Consider the following 15,742-nt stretch of genomic DNA (forward strand, 5'->3'; position numbering starts at 1 on the left):
CCCTCACAAACAGGCTTTCTAGCTGTTTGCCTTCTTCCAAAATAGCTGGCCTCGCCAGAGGAAGATACAGCCACCCAGCCCAGTGACCACATCTGCCTTACAGGTATGGAAGGGGAGTGGAGGCCAGGGGCTCCTGCAGCCTCCAAAGCAAAGTCTGAGACAAGGCCCAGGGTGTATGTAGTTTATTTGGGGTGTGATCCCAGGAATCAGGAGTGGGGAGCAGGAAGAGTAGGGGAGTGGCAATGTAAGGATACATTACTGAGCTTGCACCTGTCTGTAACAGGGGTTGACTCCTCCAGGGCCCCTGTGAAGTGTGCAGAATGCCTCCCAGGGGGTGGGGGAGGGCCCTGCCTCCACTAGGGGGGAGGATGTCCTCAGGTGCAGTCATTCCCTGCATTTCCAGGTGGCACTTGAGTGCAGCCTGAGAGCCATGGCAGTGGAGGAGGGAAAGACATGTGGAATGCACTAGAAGTGGGATTCTCAGCTCCAGGGGAGGCTGAGCTTGTATGGAACTGTCCACCGCAGCTGCAGCTGAAATCAGAACCCAGAGAATGGAAAGCAGGGCCCTGGATTCCCTGAAAGGGGCCCTCTGTACTGCAATGTACGGCCGCCCTTCCCTTCTGGAACCTGCCTCTCTTCTGAGCTTCGGTTCCGTAAACAGGATTGACGCTCTGACATCACATGTGCCTCAAAGTCAAAGAAGCCAAAACTGAATCATTACCTTTATGTCAAACCAGTTTCTCTTCCTAATTGTCCTTCCCAGTATCCACCCAAGTGGAAAACCTAAGACTCACCCTTGGCTTCTTCCTGGCTGCCACTCTTCATGGCCCCCTGGTCACCAAATCCTGTGGATTCAACCCACTTTCTTCTTGCCTCCCTCTCTCCCTCCCTTCATCCCTTCCTTCCTCCCTCCCTTCCTTCCTTCCTTCCTTCCTTCCTTCCTTCCTTCCTTCCTTCCTTCCTTCTTTCCTTCCTTCCTTCCTTCCTTTCCTAACAAACTAGCCCAGATTCAAAGAACACAACTGAAGACTTCCCATGTTGATGACAGCATGCTCTCATACTTTAGTGACAAGAAAGAGGGCATATTGATTACCTTTTGCAAGGCAGTGTGGCGAATACATCAAGAGTCACAAGTGTTCTTACCTTGTAAGCTAGTTAACCTTATTCTAAGAATCTGTCCTGAGAAAATAGTCCTATACACAGAAAAAGCTTTCTGTATAAAGACGTTCAAGACACTATTGTTTATACCAGTGAAAAACCAAAACAACCGACAACCATGATGAAAAACTAGATACAACCTAAATGTTAACACTAGGGTGATGTTTAATTGCACTATTGTTCCTCTCTCCAGATGGGGTACCCTTCAGGGTTGCTGTTCTCCGGGTGTCTGCCCTGCGCTGCACTGTCTTCTCATCTCATGCCACACGCTCTGCACGGCCTGGGTCACTATCTACATTGATCATTCCCAAATCTTTACTTTTCACCCAAATAGCTTTCTTGAACTTCTCCTCTGTATATCCAATAGCCAACTAGATGTTGCACTTGAATAGCCCAAACCCACTTTGACCGCAAGAGTCCCTAACTAAATTTCATGCCATCTTCACTCTCTGCAGCCAGGTGTCTGAACTCAGTGGATGGCACCACGATTTTCCTGCATGTGTTAGCTAGAAATATGGATGTCCACTCTTTTTCCCCCTTTCTATAACTAACTCATCACCAGCTTTTGTTGATTCTCCAGAACATTCATTTGTCTGTATCCCACTGCCACTAGCTGAGTTCAAACCACTGTCACTTATTGCCCTAAGAGCCTCTTATCTGCTCTCCCCACTTCCATCTTGCGTCCTCTAATCTCTCCCTCATGATGGAGCTAGAATGGACTTTCAAAAACACAAATCCGATTATGTCCTGAGAACATGGATATTGGCCTTGCTTCTGAAGCCATTAACATGGCACTTTGCAGTTACTGGTGGGGTTTTCAAGAGGAGAAGGGGGTGTTTCCACATGTGGGTGGACAGTCCCTCCTATCTATGCTTGAAACCAGCGGAATCTTCCAGTGAGGTGAGCTGGTTCTACTGGGAAGCAACCCCACGTGACAATGCTTGCAAGTGTTCTCTCGTTCATTCACAGACATTTGTTGAGCACCTACTATGTGTTAGGCCATGCATGCTCAGTGGGGGTAGTATTATCTCCCAGGGGTGAAAATTCAATCTTGGAGGGTGAAAAATATTTAGTTATTACAATGTTTTGTGGTCCTCCAAAGCTCAAGCCTTGTCAACAATTTCTTATGCCTTACTATTTAATTTCTCTCATCAGGGAGAATTTAAATTATTTTTCTTCTTCTTTTTTTTTTAAAAAAGATTTTATTTATTTATGAAAGACAGAAAGAGAAAGGCAGAGACACAGGCAGAGGAAGAAGCAGGCTCCATACAGGGAGCCCAATGTGGGACTCAACCCTGGGACTCGGGATCACGCCCTGGGCCAAAGGCAGAACCTCAACCGCTGAGCCACCCAAGCGTCTCGAGAATTTAAATTAAATTAAAATTTTCTCCTTAGAGGAGCAATAATGGAAGGAAAAAAACGTTGAGAAGCCCCATGGTAGGTTTTGGTGATGTGGTAGCTACTAAGTTAGACCTGGTCCCTCACTGTATAGAGCTTTACATACACCAAATTATAATACAATGACTAAATGAAAGAAGCCAGACTTAAAAGGCTGCATACTATAGATTTCATTTATATGGCATTTTGTGAAATGCAAAACTGTTGTTATAGAAATCTGAACGGTGGTTCTAGGAACTTGGGTGTGTGTGTGTGGGTTCACCCTGGGGGTCATGAGAGAACTTTCTGGGGTGTAGAAATATTCTATATCCTGATTGAGGTGCTGGTACCACAACTGTATGTTTCTGCAAACTCATAGATCTGTACACCAGAAAGGGGTGAATGTTACAAATATACAAATTATATCTCAATGAAGCTGCCTTAAAATTATTATACAATGAATGATGTGTTTAGTACTGGGGTGAGTGCCACACAGAATTAGTAATAATGGAAGCAAGCATCAGGCAGCTGACCTGGTCGGATCACGAGAGACTTTCAACGCAGTGCTGAGCTGAGTTCTGAAGGCGAGAACCTGAGCTGGGAGAAGGCCAAGTGGTAAGATCTGCTCCACTGCACAACTCCAGGGGCGCCATTACCACAGAATCACTGTGCTCCTGGGTCGTGTGATGCAGTGGCCCTGGTAGAAGAGGCAACAATGTGCACAGACACTGATGCAGGACGGCACATGATGTACTCCAGAAGCTGGACGGGGGCCAGTGAGCCAGGAGTCCCAGGCATAAGGAAAGGAGCAGCTGGTGATGGGCTGGTGAGGTGGGCAGTGCTCAGACTATGCAGAGACTTGTCGGTCCTGTAGGAGTTTCTGGAAGGGGAATGACTTGATTAGCTTCACCTTTGCTAAAGGTCAATGCTGCAGGGTGCTGAAGGTTGGTGGGTGGCAAAGCACCTGCAACAAGATGAAAGATGATAATTCTTTAAACCGGGGTGGTGGTGATAGAGATGGACAAAAGTGGACAGAGTCTAGAAATATTTTGGAGATAAAATCAACTGGACTTCGTGAGCAATTGGGTGTGTGAGATGTGAGAGACAAGGAGTCAAGGGACCTCTGGCCCCTGACTTGCCCACCTGGGAATATGATGGTCTCTTTTTGAACCAGAGAACCCCCAGAGAAGGATCAAGTTAGTGAGGGGAGATCCTGTGTCCAGTTTTTTCAAGTTGGAGTTGGAAGTGTCTGTGAAGATCACGAGTGATGTCAGAGTGGAGGCATATTTTGGGGGCATCCAGGTACCTACATGGTACTTGTCAGAAAGCTGTTCCTTCCTCCAACCAGGGGCGAGTTCCTGAGCTCCAGCCAAAGGATCAGGGATGAGCGCCTGGTCAGGGGACAGCTGAATCAGCAGCTTGAGATTTGAAATGGAAGAGACAGAGGGAGAGGAGATGGACGTGGGACTGTGCTGGTGGAGGGGCTTCATGGGGAGAGCCACATGTCACTGCTGACACTCCTGGCACAGCTCTGCTTCATGCCCTGAGGTCTGCGTGTCTACCTTTGACCTGGATTCCATCAGATAATCTAACTTTGCAACTCCTAAAGCCTTCACAAAACCACCAGATACCTGGGTATTTTATTGCTGTGCCTGCCTCCTTGCTTGCTTGCTTTCTCCGGATTTATTTATTTATTTAAGAGAGAGATTGAGAGAGAGAGAGCAAAAGAGCAAACAGGGGGAGGAGCAGAGGGAGAAGGATAAGCAGATTCTGTGCTGAGCTCGGAGCCCAATGCGGGGCTCGATCCCATGACTCTGAGATCAGGTGAACCCTGACCAACCTGGGCAATAAGGTTCTGTCCAGCAAGGTGATGATGGAACAGCAGGAAGTGTCCCTTCAGACTGGGGTGGCCACTTCCCATGTGCAGAACTGGACAGAGAAAGATGGTCTGCAAAGGGAGAAGCAGAGGGAAGAAGATAGGAAAGTATATGTTCCTGCCCTGGTTCCAGTTCTTCCGTGTGTCCAGTCCCAGCTCACACCCTGCCTCTATATCCTCCTACGGATGCCCCCCCCTTCTTCAAGCAAACAGGCACCGGGCCTTCTGTTCCTCTCTCCCTTACCTCTCCTAGTTTCCCCCATCATGGTTGCCAAGTACCTGGGCCTCACTAATCAGAAACCATCTGAGGACCAGGGCAGTGGAGTGACCTGAGGGCAGGGGATAGCCTATGGCCTCTTGCAGTGCCCTCATTTTCTGAGCCTGAGGTCCAAGCCTCCTCCCCACCTCCCTAGTCCACTTATGTGAGGAGGTAGCATCTGCCTAAGGCCCCAAAGCTCTCAATAAAGGGAAGAAAGTGGGGGGCAGGAGGACCCTTTGTTTAGCAGGTTTATCTGCAAAGTCCTGGAAGCCTGAGCCTGATCTCTCTCCACAGAGCCCAGGTTTTACAAAATAATGTCCTGGAAGGTGTGGTCTCCTCCTCCCGTTGGGAGGGGTGAAGAACGGAAGGCAAGTTTCCAGCCAGGGACAGTGCTTTGCTGGCAGGACATCCAGCCCCTGCCTACTTCCCTGCCATGGCTGCTGGCGAGCAGGGCCTCACTCAAACTGAGAAGGACCCTCCATCATCCTCTGGATGTCCTTCCACCCCGGCCTCACCGGCGCAAACCGCTCACCTGTCACGGACCAGCTGCAACAGCGCCACCTTCAGGCCATCCTGGAGAAATGTGTTTTCCTAACCCCACAGGGATCCTGGATTACAATTCTTCAGGCAGGGAGGCAGGATGGCAGGCGCTGCGTTCACGTGGCAAGCTGCTGATGCTGGACGCCACTCTGACCCCTATTGTAAAATGTGCATGGCAACAGCTCCAGGAGTGGCTATGAGGATAAAGTGAGGTAGTCCCATATCACACCTAGAACCCACCTGACACCCAGCCAGATCCCAGTGACCAGGTTGGATAACGTTTATTGGCTTGGTTTTGAAAATCACCAAATGACCCACAACTTCTGGGTCATATAAAAAAAAAAGCTTATAGAGTCGTTGGTTCCCTTTTCTGTCATTCTTCGCTTTTTTTGCTTTGGATCTCGAGGCGCAGAATTCAATTGCTTACTTGGTCTGTTCAGCTCAGACATTATTGGCCATACATGGATCTTCTTGTGTATTTATTTGCTTTGGGTTTTTTTCAAAGATTTTGTTTATTTATTTGACAGAGTGAGAGAGAGCTCAAGCAAGGGGAGCAGCAGACAGAGGGAGAGGGAGAAGCAGGCTCCCCACTGAGCAAAGAAACCAATGCGGAGCTCCATCCCAGAACCCCGGAACCATGACCTAAGCTGAGGGCAGACACTTAACCAACAGAGCCACTCGGATGCCCCTATTTGCTTTGTTTTTGTCTCTTTCATCTCCCTTCTCCAACTGCCTCCTCTCCATTTCCCAACTCCCCAGAGGCAGACATTCTTATGTTGTCAATGTGTGTGTGTGTGTGTGTGTGTGTGTGTGTGTGTTTGTTGTACGAAAATATATATTGCAACGTATATAAGTAATATTTGCCAGGCATCTTTTTTGGCATTACATTTTTATGATCTGCCTATGTTAATACATGTCATTCTAATTCATTCCATTGAACCACAGCATGATGTTCATCATTTGCATATGCCACCTGTGATTTATCTATCCCTTTATGAGTAGGAATTTCAGTTACTTCCATCCCTTGACTATTATCAGCAGATGCTTCAAGGAGCATCCTTGGGCAAGTCTTTTTGTCTACCTATGTGAGAGATGCTCTGGAGTATTTGCTCAGAAGTGGAATTGCTCAAGTGTGGGGTATATGCTCTCCACAATGGCCTTACCAGTTCAGACACCTGCTAGGAGAAGGGTTCTTGCATCCCATCTTCACTAGCACATTCCCAACTGATGGTTATGAAGTGGAGCTAATTGCCACCTCCCTCCCTTTTCCACCCTGCCTGTTCTGCCTGGATGTGCTGCAGAAAGAATTGACAAGGCCTCCTTTATGTCACCTACTCTGTTACCTTTTAAGACAAATGGCTCCAACTACTAGATATGCCTACACCCTATCACTTGCTATCATCCTTGCACAAGGCACCAACTTGATCATAGCCAGCTGAATCAGGGATGGTGCATAAGCCCAAAGACATACAGAGATGAGTGGCCAGACACAAGGTGGCCCTACAAACTCCATCCATATTGAGAGTGCTGAATCAACTCCTCAAATGCAGCGTGCATGCTCACAACCTCTCTCTAGAAAGTAGAAATGTGAGGCAAGCAACAGTGGCGTGGGTGGTTTCATTTGGACTGCTGCTCTCCTAAGTCCCCATTAGCAATTTTCTTGGTTGTCCCTGAGGCATGAGGGACCACCGGAGTGTAGGACAAACTAGGCCACCGAAGTGTAGGACTGAGTGGCATTGTTCTCTTCAAGGTCACATTTCTCCAAATCTCTTAAGTGCTTTTGCATATAAGCTTTGAGGTTCATGGGCTCAGGAGTCAGAATGTCCTGGGTTCAAGTCCTAATTTGGCCATTTCACAGGACTGTTGTGGGTGACAAAGACAGGGTACGGGTAAGGTGCTTAGGGTTCCAGCCACATGCGAAGCCCCAACAATGGCCATCTATTTTTAGTAACAATTAATAACATAGGAAAGACATTATCCACTTTAATAGTAATACAAATGACTCCCACAGAGAGGCTGAGCCACTTGCAGAAAAGTGCAATTCAAACTCAGGTCTGTCTGTCTCTACTTGTTACCATCCTTTCAGCTGCCTGAATTCAGATTCTGGTTCCCTGCCAGGACCTTGGGCTGGATCCAGCACTAGATACCTCTGGGAGTCCTCCTCAGGGTGGGGAATGCCTCCCCCCAGGGCCATCTTGGCACTTGTCCCTTAGGGAGTGGGAGACCCAGGGCAGGCCTGGGCCCAGGCTGGGCTGCAGGTTCCCAGGTGTGGGGAAAGGACGCCGCCTGGCTGTTCTCCAAACACATTCGGAGCCAGCCCAAGGGAAACCCCAATTCTGTCAGTGCCTGTACGCCTGGGGCACAAGCTTTGGAGACATTAAATATTAAACATGTCGGCTGGCTTCCAAGCTTGGTAATTAAAACTCTTATTTCATATTTTACACAGGATGGACGGGGAGGTCACAGGGCTGTTATAAGAGGTTTCATAGCTCCCTTGTTTACAGATGAAGTGGCTCTTCTGAGGAAACCTCCCTCTCACTCAGAACCCATCCTGCCCTATTTATAAAGTGATTTCCTGAGAGGCTGGGCGGGTGGAGGTGGGAAGGTCTCCAGGATATGGACACCACTGGGGGCTCTCAGTGGGGTCTTTCCACTTCTCCAAAAAGGGTCTGTGTGCCCAGGAGCCCGCAGAGGCCTCGGCCTCAGGCCCTCACCCCCGCTGCAAGGGCAGCCCGGGAGTTGGAGGGGGCTCTGGAAATAGAGAGTGGAGCTCCGAGGGCGTGCTGGAAGGAGGGCCAGAGGGAGGGCAGTCTTCCCTTAGCTTCCAGCGCCATCTGCTGACCACACGCTGAACGGCAGCTCTCCCAGAGGCCAGCGGGGGACCAAGTCAGCGCTTTGCACGAGAGGAGGGAGAAAGGGGATCAAGGAAAATCAGACGTGGTGCTTCAGGAACACTTTTAAAACAAAATTTAGATGTGTGAATTGTTCACGCCATCATTCTCCGGAGCCAAGGGATGAACAAGACTCAGACTTGGACCTCTGGGGACCCAATCCAAGCATAACAGGGTATACGGGGTAATTGAGGCATCCGTCCTTTGCGTGTTCACTGCGCTGAGCACTCGCCTACATCATTCATATTGGTCATCTCGCTGCTGCATCCCCACGTTACAGATGCGAACAACCAGGCTGACAGAGGACCTAAAGCCAGATTACTGCCCTGCCCTCACCCCCAGAGTCGTTCTTTCTTCAAGGTCCCCTCCTTTCCACCTCTAAACATATCAAGAACTCTTCTTTTCCTATAGTCATTGTTACCTCACGCACCTCTCAGCTTTCCCTGAACCACTGCAAAAGCTTCCTACCAGGATCTTTCCCCTAGGATTTTGGTGCCTCGCACTTTGCCTTTTACAATCTATTCTTCACAATAGCCAATAGGATCTTAAGACATGAATTGGATCACATCTGTCCCTTGCTCAGAAGCTTTGATGGCTCAGGGTATCTGGGTGGCTCAATTGGCTAAGCATCTGACTTGATCTCCGCTCAAGTCATGATCTCAGGGTTTGGAGATTGAACCCCACATCAGGCTCCATGCTCAGTGCAGGGTCTGCTTGAGATTCTTTCTCCCTCTGCCCCTTCCCCCATTTGCACTCTCTAAATTAATTAATTTTAAAATCTTTTAAAAAATGCCACCAGAGCCTGGAGGACCTGGAAACAAGAACAAGAGATACACTAGGAAATGACTGTCTCCTCTTCTTTCTACACCCCTCCTCTGTCTAAAGCCTTTCAGTTACTGGCATACAGATAGAAATACAGTTCAATGGAATGGAATGGAATGGAATGGAATGGAATGGAATGGAATTGAGAGTCCAGACCTAAACTTACATATTTATGGTCAACTAATTTCCAACAATGGTGTGAAGACAAAACAAAAAGTTTAGTCTTTTCAACAAATGGTGATGGGACAACTGGATATTTCACATGCAAAAGCATAAATTTGTACCCCAACCTCACACTATATACAAAAACTAACTGAAAATTGATCTAAGACCTCAAAAGAGCAAACACTATAAAACTTTTAGAAGAAAATATGGATCATAATTTCAATCAATCAATCCATGATCAATCCATGATCTTGGATTATACGATGGTTCTTTAGATATCACACCAAAGTACAAGCAACCAAAGGAAAAACATAAATTAGATTTCATCAAAATTAAATTTTCTGGGGGCACTGGGTAGCCCAGTGGCTGAGCGTCTGCCTTTGGCTCAGGTCACGATCCTGGGGTACTGGGATCAAGTCCCACATAAGGCTTCCCCCAGGGAACCTGCTTCTCCCTCTGCCTATGTCTCTGCCTCTCTCTCTATTTCCCATGAATAAATAAATAAAATATTTTTTAAAAACTAAAGCTTCTGTGATCCAAAGGACACACCAAGAAAGTGAAAATATTTGTAAGTCACGTAAATGATATAGTATCTAGACTATTGGAATTATTATAAATCAACAATAAAATGCAAATAAATCTATTTTAAAATGGCCAAAGGATCTGAATAGACATTTCTCCAGAGAAGTAAACCAATGCACAATAAGCCCGTGAAAAGATGTTCAATATTATTAGTCACTAAGGAAATGTAAATCAAAGCCACAGATTACACCCACTAGGCTGGCTACAATAAAAAAGACAAAACAAATGTTAGCAAGGATGTGGAGGGATTGGAACTCTTCTGTCTTGCTGGCGGGAAAGTGAAATGCTGTAGCCACTGCAGACACATTTGGCAATTCTTCAAAAAATTAAACATTTAGAGTTACCATATGACCCAGCAATTTCACTTCTAGATGTATAGCCAAGAGATTTGAAAATATATCGTGTCTACCCAAAATTTGCAGTGTTCTTAGCAGCACTATTCATAATAGCCAAAAGTTAGCCAAATGTCCATTAACGGATGAATGGATAAACAAAATGTGGTATGTCCATACAATGAAATATTATGGGCGATTTTTTAAAAAGTACCAATAGTGCTTGCTTCAGCAGCATGTATACTAAAATTGGAACAATACAGAGAAGATTAGCATGGCCTCTGCACGTGGATGACATGCAAATCCATGAAGCATTAAAATTTTAAAAAGTACCAATGTATGTGACAACTTGGATGAACCTTGAAAGCCTTATGCTAAGTGAAAGAAGTCAGACACAAAAGGCCATGTATTGTATGAATCCATTTATATAAAATGTCTAGAATGCAAATTCAAAGAGACAGGATGTAGATTAATAGTTTCCAGAGGCTCAGGAATGAAAGGATGGGGAGTGATTGCTAATGATACGGGGTTTCTTTTGGGGGTGCTGAAAATGTTCTGGAATGAGATAGTGGTGATAGTTACACAATTTTATGAATGTGCTGAAAACAACCAAATTGTACACTTTAAAAGGATGAAGCTTTAAAAAAAAAAAGGGATGAAGTTTATAGTATGCAAATTATATCTTAACTTAAAACAAAAAAAAAAAAACAACTCCAATAGCCCCCATGACTTTTCACCATTTAACCTTTGCTTATTTTTCCAGCCCTATAGCTTGCTAGTCCTTCCACTGATCCCTTTGCTCAGATAAGCAGACTCTAGGAGTGATGGTCTTTTAAAGATTTTATTTATTTATTTGAGAGAGAGGAGAGAGAAAGAGAGCATGAGTGGAGTAGGGTGGAGGGGGGGACAGAGGGAGAGGAAGAAGTGCAGCCTGAGTCCAAGGCATATGCTTAACCAACTGAGCCACCTAGGCACCCCTAGATGTGATTTTTTTCTTTTTATTTTTTTTAAGATTTTATTTATTTATTCATGAGAGACGCAGAGAGAGGCAGAGACACAGGCAGAGGCAGAAGCAGGCTCCCTGCAGGGAGCTTGATGCGGGACTTGATTCCAAGACCCCAGGGTCACATCCTAAGCAAAAGGCAGATGCTTAACCACCGAGCCACCCAGATGCCCCAGAAGTGATTTTTTTCAAGAATGGATTTAACTCTGGGATTTGACTTTAGACTGTAGGTGTGGGTGAGCAGTTGTTCTGAGTCTGTGGCCAGCAACCTCATGGGAGCCACAAAAGTGCCTTAGTAATCTGGCTGCTGCTTCATCTCCGCCCTCCTAACTTCACAGAAAGTTCTCAAGGAGCACACAGGGAAGGGCATCCTGAGAAATGCAGTTCCAGCTTAGCTAAGCCAACAGCTACAGAGCCACCCAACGCCCTTCTCACCCACTCAAACTTCACGTCTCAACCGTCTCAACTGCCAGTGTGTGGTGTCTCTGGCCCTTCCTCCAGACTTGGGCAGGCCCCTCCTCTGACCTCTATTCTGGCATGAATTTGAATCTTTATGTGACTATCTTCCCACAGATGTAAAATGGCCGGAGCAATGGGCATCTTTTTCTATTCTAACAAAGGTGTTTGTAGCCTGTCACAGAGCTGGCTGCACTTCCTTTTTCTCAAGGAAGGGTGGTACTTGGCTGCTAGCCTGTGTTCCTTTCTGGACAGTGGCCCCACTTGGCAGGGACCACAGTGGAACAACTCAATGTGGGGTCCTCAGCATTTAAAATAGGGCCTAGCACACAACAGATGCTTAATGCTCATAACACAAAGGAATAAATAAATACCTAGAAGACAAGACAGGAGTGACAGAAAGATAGATGAGGCAGCACAACAGGGAGTTCAGAGCCAGGCTTCCATCTCCATCACTTATCAGCTGTGTGATCTCCAACAAGTGACTTCACATTTCTGTGCCTTGATTTGTTCATCTTTAAAAAAAGAGATAAGGGATGCCTGGGTGGCTCAGTGGCTGAGCATCTACCTTTGGTTCAGGGTGTGATCCCACGGTTCTGGGATCAAATCCCACCTCAGGCTCCCTGCAGGAGCCTGCTCCTCTCTTAGTCTATGTCTCTGCCTCTCTCTATGTATCTCATGAATAAATAAAATCTTTAAAAAATAAAAATAAACAAAAAAGAGGTAAGAATAGCACCTTCTTCAAGTGGTTAGTAGAAGAATTCACTGGGCTAATATTTGCAAAATGCTTAGCAGTATACACGTGCTTGTTGATGGATAGACAGACAGATGGGTAGATAAAATGAAAGAAGGACCAATCGTTCTGTTTCTCTTACAAAGCCAGGGTGAAAGGCAATCCCTCTAGAGAAGCCGCTACTGGGGTTCCCCACTCAAGCAGCTGGAAAGCAGTTTGGCACCTCTACTCTAAAAATATATAGGCTTAAGAGTACCAAGACAAATGCCCACACTGGAAAGAACATCTAGAGTAGAGGGTAGTGCATTAGCATACTGTTAGTTAAGGAATTATAGCTCTTAGGATACCAGCTTCTGCACAATAAAATGATTTTTAAAACAACATTTTAAAAAGCTGATTAAAACATAATGCTCTGTTTAGTTACTGCCACAAAATGTTTCGTTCGCAAATTATAGCCTAGCGGATTTAATTTACTTTCTGCTGACACCCGTATTAGACGTAATGGACCAGGCAGGCTCCGTAAGGCTGCAGGCTCACGAGCAGCAGCACAGGGGTGTGAGCCTGTGGACCCCACCACTGAGCATCTTTGGAGGAGGTGGCATAACCGGGCCTCCTCGCCAACCCCAGGGCCCTGAGGGTCTCCCAGTGGCTGCACACAGTGGTCTTCCTCAAGGAGGACGTGGGGTGTGGCACAACACCGTGTGCTGAGAGCAGAGGCTGAAAATTGGTGCTCTGAAGACCGAGTTCAGCCAACCGATGGTTAAGCTGGCTTCTAACAGGATTTATTTATTTTTTTCTAACAGGATTTAAAAAACAAAACAAAATAAGCCAACACTTACAAATCAGGAGATCTCACCTAAAAATCTGGATGTTTTGCTACTTTTGAAAAATGGGAAGAACCAGCAAAACTGGACTGTGGTTGTCATGGCAACAAAAGGTTGGCATTTGAGAGGTCACATGCTTTCCAGTTTGTCACAAGTCCTGCCATTCCCTACCATCTCTCCGGCCTCCAAGCCCAAGGAAGGGGCCTCCTCTGTGCTCCCACAGTTCTTAGCTCCCTTGATGGACCGAAATGGCCTTTTTATCTCTCCTTTCCTGCTGCACTGCAATCTCAGTAAGGACAGGGTATTGTGACTGTTTCACTCATCCTAGATCCTGTAGGCTGGCTTGAGGCCTGGAATGTTACAGGCCCTCCAAAAACATTTGCTAATTGTATTTGTTTCCTATTGCTGCCACAACAAATTATACAAATTTAGCCACTTAACACAGATTTATTATTTTGTAGTTCTGGAGAGAGAGGCTATAGGTCAAAAGTGTGACATGGCTCTCACCCTTCCTAGAGATGCTCAAAGGGAGGATCCATTTCCTTGCTCACTCAGGGTATTGGCAGGATTCAGTTTCTTGCAGGTTAAGGGGCTGACAGTTTCCTTGCTGGCTGTTGGCCAAGGACCATTTTCAGCTTTTGGAGGCCACCCACATTCCTTGGCTTGTGGCTGCCTTCCCCCATCTTCAAACCTTGCAAAAGTGGGTTGAGCCCCTCTAAATGCTGCAAATCTCTCCTTTTCTTCTTCCATCTCATCTAAGACCCAGGCAAGAAAGGTTTTTCACTTTTAAGGACTCATGTGATTAAATCGGTTCCACCCAGATAATTCAGGATAACCTTCCCACCTCTGAGTCTTCAGCCTTCATCACACCTGCAAAGTCCCTTTTTCTGAGTAAGGTAACATATTCACGGGTTCTGAGGATTAGGACATAGACATCTTTAGGGAGCTATTATTCTGCTTACTATGCTAATGAAAGTTATTGAAAAATCAGCAGAATGAAGAAACAAGCATGGATGAGGGCAGGCCACCTACAGCTAGAGGTATACCTGGAACAGTGTCTGCTGCCTGCTGCCAGGAAGGTGGAGAGGCTGAGCTGGTGGTTCACAGGGAGGGTGAGGACCAACAGGATGCAGAAGGCAGCTGGAAAGGAAGAGTTTTTTTTTTCCATCACGGTAAGGATTAGAGTAGAACCCTTTGGGGCCAGTGAAGATGCTGGGTCAGGAAGAATTAAAATCCCAGACAGGAGGGTAATGGAGTGGGTTTAAATTCTCTTGGACTGAAAACTGATCTTCCCAGTTATAAAACAGATTTCAGCTAAACTCCTAACCCTTTAAAATACAAATATGATCAGCTGAAAAAGCACCACCTCTTCTCCTGTGGGGAGCTCAGTGGGCTTCTATGATGCTTGCAAGTAGCCAGGGTATGCCTCTTACTAGTAACCCCTGGATTTAAGTGCCAGCTTATGCTGAATTTATTCTATTTCTCTTCCTGTACCTCACTGTCTCCAGAGGGACTTGACGCTTCCTTTGATGTATGCTACACACATAGATGCACACATACACCCTACTCCTTCTGCAGGGCCTCTGTGGGTCTAACAGCTTTTATTGAAAGGATGACAGAGGGCAGGGGAGACATCACAAGTACCAAAGCCAAAAACTCCTTAAATTCACATATTAAAAGGCACCTGGGTGGCTAAGTGGTTGAGGGTCTGCCTTTGGCTCAGGTTGTGATCCTAGGGTCCTGGGGTCCTGGGGTCAAGTTCCGCATCAGGCTGCCTATGTGGAGCCTGCTTCTCCCCTCTGCCTATGTCTCTACTTCTCTCTCTCTCTCTGAGTGTGTGTGTCTCTCATGAATAAATAAATAAAATATTTTTAAAAATTCAAATATATTGTTTTAAGATTTTATTTATTTATTTATTTGAGAGACAGAAAGAGAGGGCACATATGAGCAGGGGCAGAGAGAAAGGGAGAGGCAGACTCCCTGCTGAGCAGGGAACCTGACATAGGACTCGATCCCAGGATCCCGGTATCATGACCCAAGCCAAAGGTAGACACTTAACTGAGCCACCCAGGTGCCCCCAAAATTCACATATTAAATATCCTTTATCTTAAGCAAACTTTCATGCTTCCCTCATCAGAGATCTCTCACTGGCCACACCACAGATCCCCCTGGGCTCTCACCATCTTGCTGGCTTCTCTATCCTTTCATTCCTGTCCTTCATCCCCTCTCCTGCATGGGGCCTCTGAATGTTTCTCACTCTAAGATACAGAGTACTAGTGATATATAGAGTTCTGTTCTAGAATACAGAGTAATGGGGATATGTTGAGTTCCATCCTAGGATACAGAGTAATGGCGGTATGTTGAGTTCTTGGCCTTAATTCCTCATCCCTTCCTTATCCTTTTACCAGATGACTCTGCAGTTCCCCTCACTGGAAGTGGCGTGCAATTTCCTTCCCCTTGACTGTGGGCTCAGCCACACGACCTGCTGTGGCCCATGGGATGTGAAAGCAGATGATAGAAGCAAGAGCGAGAAACGTGCTTGCACAGTGTGACTTGATCTCTTACATCTCTGTATTTCCTGAGAAGAGTTTCCCCTGGGGAGCTGCTGTCCCTTCCTCCAGGCAGAGAATGAAAATTCGTGGATAGACCTGAGCCCAATCTGCAGTGAGGATCCAGGTCCAGATGCACCCACAGTTTGAAGTAGAGTTGCCTGGTTGAGCCCTG

The 15,742-nt window shown here is 46.4% G+C and overlaps 1 long non-coding RNA gene and 1 other non-coding gene across 7 annotated transcripts; one reads left to right on the plus strand and one right to left on the minus strand.

The window, feature by feature from the left end:
- Positions 1–2,710: 2,710 nt before the first annotated feature.
- Positions 2,711–15,742, minus strand: LOC144285539 (uncharacterized). Of its 6 annotated transcripts, none has more exons than XR_013353822.1 (6): positions 15,199–15,742; positions 14,065–14,158; positions 5,203–5,366; positions 4,376–4,483; positions 3,846–3,953; positions 2,711–3,499 (listed from the first exon to the last, which is right to left on the minus strand). It is a non-coding gene; the product is annotated as an uncharacterized LOC144285539 (long non-coding RNA). The 6 variants fall into 6 exon arrangements; XR_013353821.1 differs by having other exon boundaries at positions 3,846–3,926; positions 15,199–15,740; XR_013353824.1 differs by lacking the exon at positions 4,376–4,483 and having other exon boundaries at positions 15,199–15,740.
- On the plus strand, positions 10,222–10,328 carry LOC144287274 (U6 spliceosomal RNA). Its single transcript, XR_013355118.1, has one exon. It is a non-coding gene; the product is annotated as a U6 spliceosomal RNA (small nuclear RNA).

The sequence above is a fragment of the Canis aureus genome, chromosome 16 (assembly GCF_053574225.1).
Source record: "Canis aureus isolate CA01 chromosome 16, VMU_Caureus_v.1.0, whole genome shotgun sequence".
In the NCBI taxonomy this organism is placed as follows: domain Eukaryota; kingdom Metazoa; phylum Chordata; class Mammalia; order Carnivora; family Canidae; genus Canis; species Canis aureus.